The sequence below is a fragment of the Apostichopus japonicus genome, chromosome 17 (assembly GCF_037975245.1).
Source record: "Apostichopus japonicus isolate 1M-3 chromosome 17, ASM3797524v1, whole genome shotgun sequence".
NCBI classification, from domain to species: Eukaryota; Metazoa; Echinodermata; class Holothuroidea; order Aspidochirotida; family Stichopodidae; genus Apostichopus; species Apostichopus japonicus.
Window position 1 is genome coordinate 28,920,115 of NC_092577.1, and position 10,308 is coordinate 28,930,422.

The 10,308-nt window shown below is 40.2% G+C and overlaps 1 protein-coding gene across 1 annotated transcript in view; it reads left to right on the forward strand.

Annotated features, from left to right (window-relative positions):
• Positions 1-10,308, forward strand: part of LOC139985093 (F-box only protein 9-like) — a 256,710-nt gene that overhangs the window by 12,287 nt on the left and 234,115 nt on the right. The window lies entirely within an intron of this gene.

A 10,308-nucleotide genomic window follows, 5' to 3' on the forward strand; every position in this document is an offset into this window, starting at 1 on the left:
TATATACTACTGTGAAGTATATCTCAAAGCTATGTAGACTACACTATTTACAAGAGGAGAGGTAATTGTTCTAATACCTGTACAATATAGAATGAAATGAGGAGAAGATGGCAAGTAATACTAGTATTATTAGCCAAGGCCTGTGACTTTAAGTCCACTGATAACGAGATACTGATGTAAATGACTTTCCCGCCGTCCTCAGAATGAATAAGTTCAGAGTTAATTGTTATAGAAAGAAGACAAACGGTATCTTGTTATATGTAACTCTCACCAATCGTTACTGGAGAGAAAACAATGTATTTCTGTTAATGAATGATAACTGTTCGCACTCAAATTTATTGCACAAATTAACTCTACTGTTGTTCGGCTGTGCTGTTTACCTATACCAAACGTGAGCGGACGCTGTCCCTCGTTACTCCACCATTCGCCTTATATCTGATCACACAGTCAAATATATCAGAATTAAACATCTTACCATGTTTTCCACTTTTATTCCTAGTAAAGGCATTGAAGACTCGCCCCAAACCACGTGCGGCCATCTGAAAAAAAGTTAACTTTATGTTGCTTGCAAGTGACGTTTTGTTCGTGTCGCTACAAAATGCAGACAGTTCTAAAAACGTGACACCTTGTTATCTTTAGATGGACCTGGGATGTTCATGGCTGTATCGTTTGTAAACTGTGCTGTGACCTCAGCTGTATGTACTAACTGTACACTAGTGTTTAATTACCGACGGTAGCAAGCTGTGTGTGTATTTTCTGGGGTCGATGGTGGTGTCTAACACTTCTGTTCCACCTCATTCGAAACCAGGTCAGATACCGGCATTAGACTTTTGTTTTTGCGCGAGTCTTCACACCCTTTAAAAGAAGGCATAGTTAAACTTTGAATTTTAACTCCCAAAAGCCCTCTTAACAGTATTTCGACTACATTCTATTCGTGGATACTATTTTCTTTAAAAGAAAAAAACGTTCTTTATCTCCGCTCGTGATCCTCACTACGCTGACCAGAATTATTGATGTCTCCCATACACAAGTGAGCCTTGTGTAGTAAGCTCCTTTTAAATTCCACCAGTTCAATCATTAACAGCAGATATGGACTGGAAGGTAGTAGTGTTGTTGAAATGTTCACAGGTGATATTGAAGTTACCAAGGATATTAAGTCCATTGCATCAAGTTAGGAGACTGCTAAATGGCTACTTGATGACATTTTAGAATGAGATTCAAAGTTAAGTAATTATAATTGTCCCACTCCGGTCCATTTCTTTATCCCAAATTTTGATTTACAATTTAGATTTACAAAATCAAACCATTTAAAAACAAAGTATGCTTTGTGTTATATGGTGTGCCCGGTCTTGATAGGTAATCAACTACGAGGAGGGGCCAAAATTTTATGAATGCAGTTGTCCAAATTTATAGACATTTTCAAGAGTTGAAATGGGGATGGAGTGTGAAAGGAAGGCTAATTCCTCAAAGGTAACTTGCTGCCTTCAAACCGCTGGAGTTCAATCGGTCCATTGGTAAGACGCAGTGGCGGAGCGGAGCGTCCATACAGTCAGGGGGTATCGATGCCCCCCCCCCCCTGACGGACTCAAATGACTGCTGGCGCCCTTTTCAGCATTTTACCACTTTTTACTTATTCGCGATTATTGACTTTTTTATTGCGCTCTCGTCTACCTATTGACATTTGTCACATTATCTGCTATTTAGCAAGGCCCGGAAGCGTGATTTTTTTCCCAGGATGGTTGTGGGTAATTAACATAAAGGAGGCGTGTCTCAATCAGTGCACATGTGCAGTAGGCCTACTTCAGGAAAGTTTGGTATGACCTATGCACTGTACTATACTGCTATTGTTACAAATACCGTACCATGCTTCGTACATCACACAACAACTTGGATATCGCGTGCATGCACTGTACTAGCCTAGCCTATATGACTTATTATAAGGCTAGTGCGAATCACACGTACGTCGACTGGATATGGGCATCGGTTTTTGTTAGTTCCTAGTCCTAGTTCGCCATGACGGAGAGCAAAATAACATGGACCTTTCCATATGAAAACCTGGTTGCATTCCCAAGGCTTTTATTCCCAAGGCCCGTGGGGTGTTCGTCAGCCCAAGGGCGCAACCACTTGTTGAAAGTTGGGGGGTCAAATGGTCCATTTGTCAAAAGTTGGGGGGTCCAAAAGGACGCTACACACTAACAGTATAGGGACCTCCAAAAAGTTGGGGGGTCCACCCAAAAGTGACCCCCGACCCCCCTAGTGGTTGTGCCCTTGCGTCGGCCTATAGGGATCCCACCCCCCCCCCCCCCCAGGTCCCCTGAAGCAGGGGTGTCCTAGTTTCCGAGTATTTTCTGGTCACAAAGTGGGACCTCGTCCCTCTCACGTACACGCCGGACTTTAACACTAGGGCGATGATGATTGTTCCCTGGTCCCCTTGACCTGTATTACGGACTTGTGCACAGAATCAATACAACACCCACGCAGGGCCAAGGCCAGGGAGTTTGGTCCTCTCAAGCTTGTGCCATGGATATCCCTTCCTGTACAAGACACACGTACGGCAGACCACATCATCTACGTGATACTATACTTAAATGCGATCAAACCATGCCTGCTCCAAACCCTGTCTGGTTTGTATACACTGCGCAGTCGCATTGTACAGGAATGCATTGAACACGCCTACTTTATGTTCATTACCCACAACCATCCTGGGAAAAAAATCACGCGGCCCGGAAAGGGTCATTTCCGACGCTTAGATAGTGTCGAAAGCGCCCCTACAGACCATTCACGTCCCCCTGACCAATACCCCTAGCTCCGCCACTGGTAAGACGGACTTTCGCAGAGTATCGCAGGGAAACTTTCTGTCTTTCCGTCGGTGTATGTTTATAAATATATCAAAGATGTGGTGCAGTGGTTTTAGGTATTCCTATGAATATTTATTTAAAGGGGCATTCCGTTGGTAGATGTAATACTTATCCCAAGGAGACTAGAATTCCACAATTTTTGTTGGGAACCATATCTCTGTGCCTTGTCCCTAAGTCGATAACATTCTTGATCGCCGGTTGTCACCTGTTCAGTTGACTGGATTAACACTCAATTCATCCATATCAGGATGTCACATTAGAATCAGAAACTCTAAACTAAAAGCCTGAAACTCTTAACTGTCTGTCATTTGAGCTTCCAAACATTTCTTATGTCATATATAGTCAGCACTAAGAAATTCCTAATATAGTTCCTAATAGTAAGTTATTGTTCAGATGCAGCCATCTCGAAAGCAACGGTATGTTAAGCCAGTTAAGGCTAGGAATTAGGCAAATCCCCTTTATTTCATTCCGCTCAAGAAAGCTAAGAATCTGGGGATAGTTAAAATATTGTAGCTAGAAAGTCAGTCACACGTTAACATCTTAGGTGACCACTTCGTCAGGAGGGGGCGGAAAGAATTCAGGCAAAGACGCCCGAAATAGTTAGTTACACACGGCACAGGAAAATGGTATTTTATAGCCAGATTTTTATTAAATTATTGGCAGAGTGTGTTCTAAATTATAACCTGTGGAACTTTCAGTATTAATAGCCTGGAAGGGGCAGCTTTTTTTCTTTGGTGACACAGGAGTTGATCACAGTAGCCGGTTCATGATGCCTTCACGGTAGGTGTTCGTAAAAAGCTTTAAATTCGTATTGCAATCTTCTTGAATTGTGTTTGTTTTGAATAATAATATTAATAATAAATTACATTTCATATAGCGCTTAATACAACGTTTCAAAGCGCTTTACAAAGTAGGAAAGAGAAACAGGAAACCAAGGGGGAAATGAAACTAGGAATCAAATAGAAATATTTTAAGTTGTCTCTTGAAAATACAAAGGGAAGGAGAGTCACGAACGTTCCAAAGAGAAGGTGCAGCGACAGAAAAGGCACGATCGCCATAACGAGTGCGGGTACATGGACCAGGAGTTAATTGCAAATGCGCATGTTGGGAAAAGCAAAGCGTAACTGTAGTTGACCGGCGCAAAGGATTAAGAAGGTCAGTGATATATTGAGGGGCAAGCCCGTTGATCGCTTTGTAGGTGTGACGTAGGATCTTAAACTGGATGCGCTGAGAGACGGGAAGCCAGTGCAATGAACGGAGCACAGGAGTGATGTGATCAAACTTTTTAGTGAGTGAAACTATCGGCGCGCAGCAGCGTTCTGAATTCTCTGAAGGAGAGCTATATCTGAAACTGGCAAATTCACATACAAACTGTTGCAGTAATCCAGATAGGAGGGGAAAAAAAGCGTGAACCAGTCGTTCAGTTGAGCTTTGATCTAGATACCTCCTGAGTTTACCAATTTTGTAAATACCATACGCAGCTGCTGAACGACAAGTGTTCTGAATATGTTTTCGCATATCGAGTTTATCGTCAAGTAAGACACCAAGATCACGTGTATTTTTGGAAGGAATTATGACATTTGTACCAACAGTGAGGTCAGGTAGGTTACTCGAATCCCTTAACTGGGAGGTGACGTGGATGACTTTGGTCTTTGAATCGTTAAGGAGTAAACTGTAGCAAGTGGACAATTGCTTGATGTCAGCGATACAATTGGAGAAACTGGTTAGACATGTATCATAGGCCACCTCAAAAAGAGGCTGTAAAATCAGTTTCGTTCCAGCAACACTGGGTCTAGATTTTTAAAGCATTTTTGGGTAGTTCAATGCATCACAGACATTATATCAAAAGTTCTCAAAAAAATTTCTTGCAGTATTTTCGTAACTCACCCTCGAAATTGGGTATGTTATATAGACATTACGTGCTACGATGCTATGTATTAGGAACACACTAACGTTAGATTTGGTACGGTGGTGCATACATACCACTCTTTTCTTAAATGTTTAATTACGACTGATATATATTTATTTTTGTATAATAGTTGGGTCAGGGTTATAAGAATGGTGGAAGAGGTTTCTGGTCTAAGGGTCAGTGAGGGTAGTTTTCAGGCATTAAAAGTTGTGCCCCCCCCCCCTCCATTTTCGCCAAAATGGTAAAAAACACATTCTCAACTTTGAAATATGAAATACTCATTTTACACATTATAACTTAAGGGTTTAATTATAAAAATGTACCACTTTTAATAAACTCAGATATAAGGCTTTGTAATAAATCAAATATTTTTAGATTTTCCCCTATGTTATGAATGCATTTCGTCTGTGCATGTATGCGTAAATATACACATATAATGAAAAGTTCCTCTCCATAATTGTTACACTCCCAATCCAAACTGTTTTACACATGTGACCCCCTCCCCCTCTACTTTACATGTAGCTAAATCCCTAGTTACAGTGAGATGTGCCAATGCCCTACGACCAGTGAGATATTTCTTTTGTATAAATCAATATATAAGTTGGCACACTAAGACGTCATGGCATATCGTAGATGTGAAATAAAGTTATAGTCGGTATATATCCGTTACCTTAGTACTCTTTCTGCAGTATTCTGCAACACTAGGTACTTTCTCCATGTTACGGAAACGACATGTTTATAACTCGTATTCCTGCAAAAAGAGTTTCCAAGGGAGTTAACGTATAAAAGAAAAGATCGACAAGGTTTCGAATGGTATTTTGAATAATAATAGTTCTATATTCTACAAATAATATGAATAATAAAGGTGAATGGTACAAATAAGTGAATAACGAAGACAGTTAACTTAAGCCCCAGATAGAAAGAAATTATGTATCTATTAAGACTGGGTCGATACACTCAATGGTGTAGTAGAGCTGGGCCTTTGCGATGATTCAAGATACAGGTTCTTCATCAAAAGGCGCGGCGCGGAATTAATAAGTGATTAAAAGTTCATCCAAGGACAGTTGTACTAGTTAAACAGGATCCACTTCAATTCACTGCATGGAAGTCAGATATGGTATGGAAAAGGGAAAGTCCATTCCGTAGTAGAGGTGAAGACAATTAGATGAAATAAAAGTCACTAAATACTTGAATATCCTTCAGTCAAAACTTGAACAGGTGCACAGAACGTATTAACAATATGAATAAAACAGGTAACGAAATGTTGCGGCAAAACAATAAAGAACCGTGATATTGGAACGGGGTCAGGGCGATGGTTCCCCAACAACAGTATATAAACCTCTGACTGGTTTCAGGACGCGGTATTTGCGTCATCGTCATCAGTAAATGTACTTGTGAATATGCAAGAGGTAAAGCATGCCCATAACACCCTCCTCCCCCTCCCCTCCCCTCTCAGAAAAAAAAGTGTGATTTGAAGAAAATGTGGATATTTATCATAAGGTGTCTGGTAGGTTGGGTAATCTACGTAAAACTACTAATAGCGAAAATGAATATATGAATAAGATCATGTTTTCTGGTTCCTTTAAACTCTGGGGAACAAAATAATGACAACATGACTTCAAAAAAGTTAACCCTCTTCACAAACTTCAAACTTGATTAAAATTTCAGACTAAGATATCAAGATTTAACACCATCACAGTTCATCCTCCAAATCATCTGCCCCTGCATCAACAATCTCAACATCTTCTTGGAAGTTGCTGCAATTTCTACATTTACATAGGTCTGTACACGGTAGTTGTGCATTCATACTGGAACATCTTCCTTTAAGACATTTGCCGACTCTACAGCTACTGCTGACACACTGAAGCAAAGCATCTGGGTCAGGTGGCTTCGTCATCCAAGTGATTATAAGGTCATCATTTTCAAGTTTCCATCCATGTCCCTCTGGTGAGAGTGCATCAATCCTTTGCTGTAATGCGCTACTATGAATAGCAGCCTGGTTGGTGCAGCGCTTAACATGCTAGATCAGAGCATCTTTTGTTGGTGGTAAACTCTGCTCTGAGGATGGAGATGAACAGAACACCTTGTACCATGAAATTGGATATTTTTTAGTCTCACATTTTATGATTGGGTACCAATATAATTACAATTCAGCTAGAAATATGTTGCAAATTACTTTAATAATTTCAATGGAAAGATAAACCTGATATTGCATCTCAAAGCGTTTAGAGAACTTTTTAATTTTCCTTGGGGGAGGACCCTCATATTCCAAAAGTTCTAGATCCAACCCTGAACACTCAATGAGCCACACATTGAAGACAGTACTTTACCTTTTAAGATCTGTATGTCTTCCTTGTCAAGAATTGTATCTAGTTTCTTCAACAGTCTTTTCCTCTAATATGCATAAAATCTGGGCTCATCTTTTTTCCGCTCTGCTGCTTGTCGAAGCAATACTTTAATAAAATGAAATCAAAAAAGCAAATTGTTTTGCATTTTCTAATGATCAAAATGTAAGTTTGAACTATTTCAAATCTCAAAGCGTTTAGAGAATTTTTTAATTTTCCTTGGGGGAGGACCCTCATATTCCAAAAGTCCTAGATCCAACCCTGAACACTCAATGAGCCACACATTGAAGACAGTACTTTACCTTTTAAGATCTGTATGTCTTCCTTGTCAAGAATTGTATCTAGTTTCTTCAACAGTCTTTTCCTCTAATATGCATAAAATCTGGGCTCATCTTTTTTCCGCTCTGCTGCTTGTCGAAGCAATACTTTAATAAAATGAAATCAAAAAAGCAAATTGTTTTGCATTTTCTAATGATCAAAATGTAAGTTTGAACAAGTAAGAACTAGACAGAAGAAGACATTATACCATGTGATCTGCTCATCTCCTATGGACAAACAAAGACACATTCAAATTTTGCAAACCAGTGTCATGCAAAAAAAGAATTAAAACAGGTTTTTTTGACAGTACAGTACATTATCTCTTAATGTTATGGTTTAAATTATATAGATTATATCTGTTACTAATAATAAAGGAGTCAGATACTTGTTCATTTTGGTAAAGCTAGACAGGCTGACCATAAGACCTTGCAAACCTAACCTTATTGCACCTTTGTTACACTTATTTTTTTAACTAGTATAATATCTCTATCATTCAAATAAAGGGCCACGGTAAGAAAACTATGAAGCCTGTATTTAACACTTAGGCTAGTGCCCCAGAAGGAGAATTTGAAACAAATTTCCATTCCTACCGCCTTATAACAAAACAAATCAGATGACCATGCCACTAATTATTTTATGTTCAGGTCCAACACTGTGCCCTTTGACTTGGATTCTATCCCTCAAGAGCTACTGATCTTGCATTATGCAACTTCTCTTAACACTTCAACTATGCCACAGAAGTACAAGTAGAGTAGTGTAGTATGCTTAGGCTTACCTCCATCGAAAGTCTCTGCCTGCTGCAGCTTGTCCTGCACCCGTTTGCAACGCCGAGTAATGCATTGTATCTTTTCCCACATATAATACATTGTACAGGCAATACACCAGAGCTTCTGCTTGGTTTCCTCGATCTTTTCCGTCAATTCTTCGTTTCAAATCATATGGGGTCTCCTCTGGTTCTGTCCGTTTTCTTGCAGCAATGTGCTTGCTATCAATGAACCGCCTGTACACTTATCGTGGAACCCCATCATACTATGCTGTTGAACACACGCTTGATCGTAGTTGGCCATGGAGTAATTAGTAGTAAGGCGATATAACTGTCTCCGCCGCTGAGATTAAGCCAATCTTTAGCGCAGGAAGTAACTTTAGTCCATCGTTTACCCCTCAGTGCCTTCACTGCTTCAAATGTTACAGAATCAATGTGCACTGAGCACTGTAGATTTTCGTGTGTCGGAGACTGACTAGCGCCCGTGGGAGCCGCCATGTTTGTTGTTTTCTACAAAGATTGCACACAGAACTCATGGCTCATTGGACAATTCATATCACATGATACAGATATCTCACTGGCGCACAGCTTTTGAACGTAAAACGGCAGGCTTCTTAACATACGCAATAAAACATATAGTTCGATCTTTCGAGCGACATTGCAAAAAACTGCAGGAAAGCACATGGAGAACTTTTGGATCATTAATCTTCATTAATTTATGTACTTTATGCTGTAGAGATATTTTAGACCCGCAGTTGCTGGAACGAAACAAGCGAATTTCGCCCTTCAGCTGATGGCCTATCATGATCAAAGTGAATGTTTTCTAAGCTTTCAATATTCTATGTATTAAGAATTGCATTAAAATGCAACCTATCCTACATATTGCTGACTAGAATTTAATTAACGTACCTTAAAATGGTACCTTTTTCAGAGAAGTAATCCAAGTGGCGTCTGCCACACATATGTACGTGAAAAACATAGTTTCCTTGGCCCATCTGTTGCTCTGTATAAACGTTACTAGGGTTGAAAATCCTTCACAACTTCCGACTGGCATCAAGCACCAGCCTTTGATGTGCCAAATTTGTTGTTTCTTTGCTCAATCTATCTAACTTACTGCATACTAAGTCTAATTTAGGCCTATTGGCTAACTTAGGCCTAGGCTAACTTAGGCGTAGGCTAACTTAGGCCTAGGCTACAACGTGACGTTCTTTCTTTTGCGAGGAGCTTTCTTTCTTCCTCGTCGTTATCAACATTAGACACATTCTCATCTTCCCTAACAATAAATGGGAAAATCGCAGACACAAGAAGCAGATCTCAATGAACTGATCGATTTAAGCTTAGCATGAAAGACAATAACGTAAATGGCTACAAACTCGTAAACACCGGGAAAACTCCCGAAGGTAATATTAAGTGGAGTGTTAGCTCCGTGGTTAACACCGGTGCCTTTCAATCATAAGGTCCCCGGTTCGAGTCACTCCCAGATTAATGTATGTCGTCCAGTTACAGAGTTGTTGACAATTAACAATTCATAATCATGGACGTTAAATATGAATGTGAGAGACTGACTTCGGTCAGCTTGCGGCTTTGATAAGCCAATTAGGCTTCTTCGCGAGTTCCTGCTTGCAGGAGGATCTAATATACATACATACATACAAGTAACGATTATACGACGAATAAAACAAACAAAACATGGACTGATTGCATTCTAGATTGCTTTATTCAGTTTTATCGCATGTATTTCCGATTTAAAATAAAACTGTCACCAGGCGCGTATCCAGGGGGGCGTTGGGGTCGCGCACCCCCCCCCCGGGTAGGAAAAAAGGAGAGAAAAAAGAGAAGACAATAGGGGAAAAGAGGGGAGAAAAGAGGAGTGAAAAGAGGAAGAAGGAAGGGAAAAGAAAAAGAAGAAAGAGAGAAATAGGAGAAAAGGAGAAAAGGAGGGAGCAGAAGAAAAACGCCAAGACACCGAGAAGAGATAGAGGAACAGTGACATAATTACAGCGCTGATCCCTATTATATACACAGGGTAGCCAGTGGCGGATTTCGGAAAGTTCGTGCGCCTCAGCCTACCCTTTACACCGTCAACTCCATTTCCATATTTCCTTTGTGGTCAGC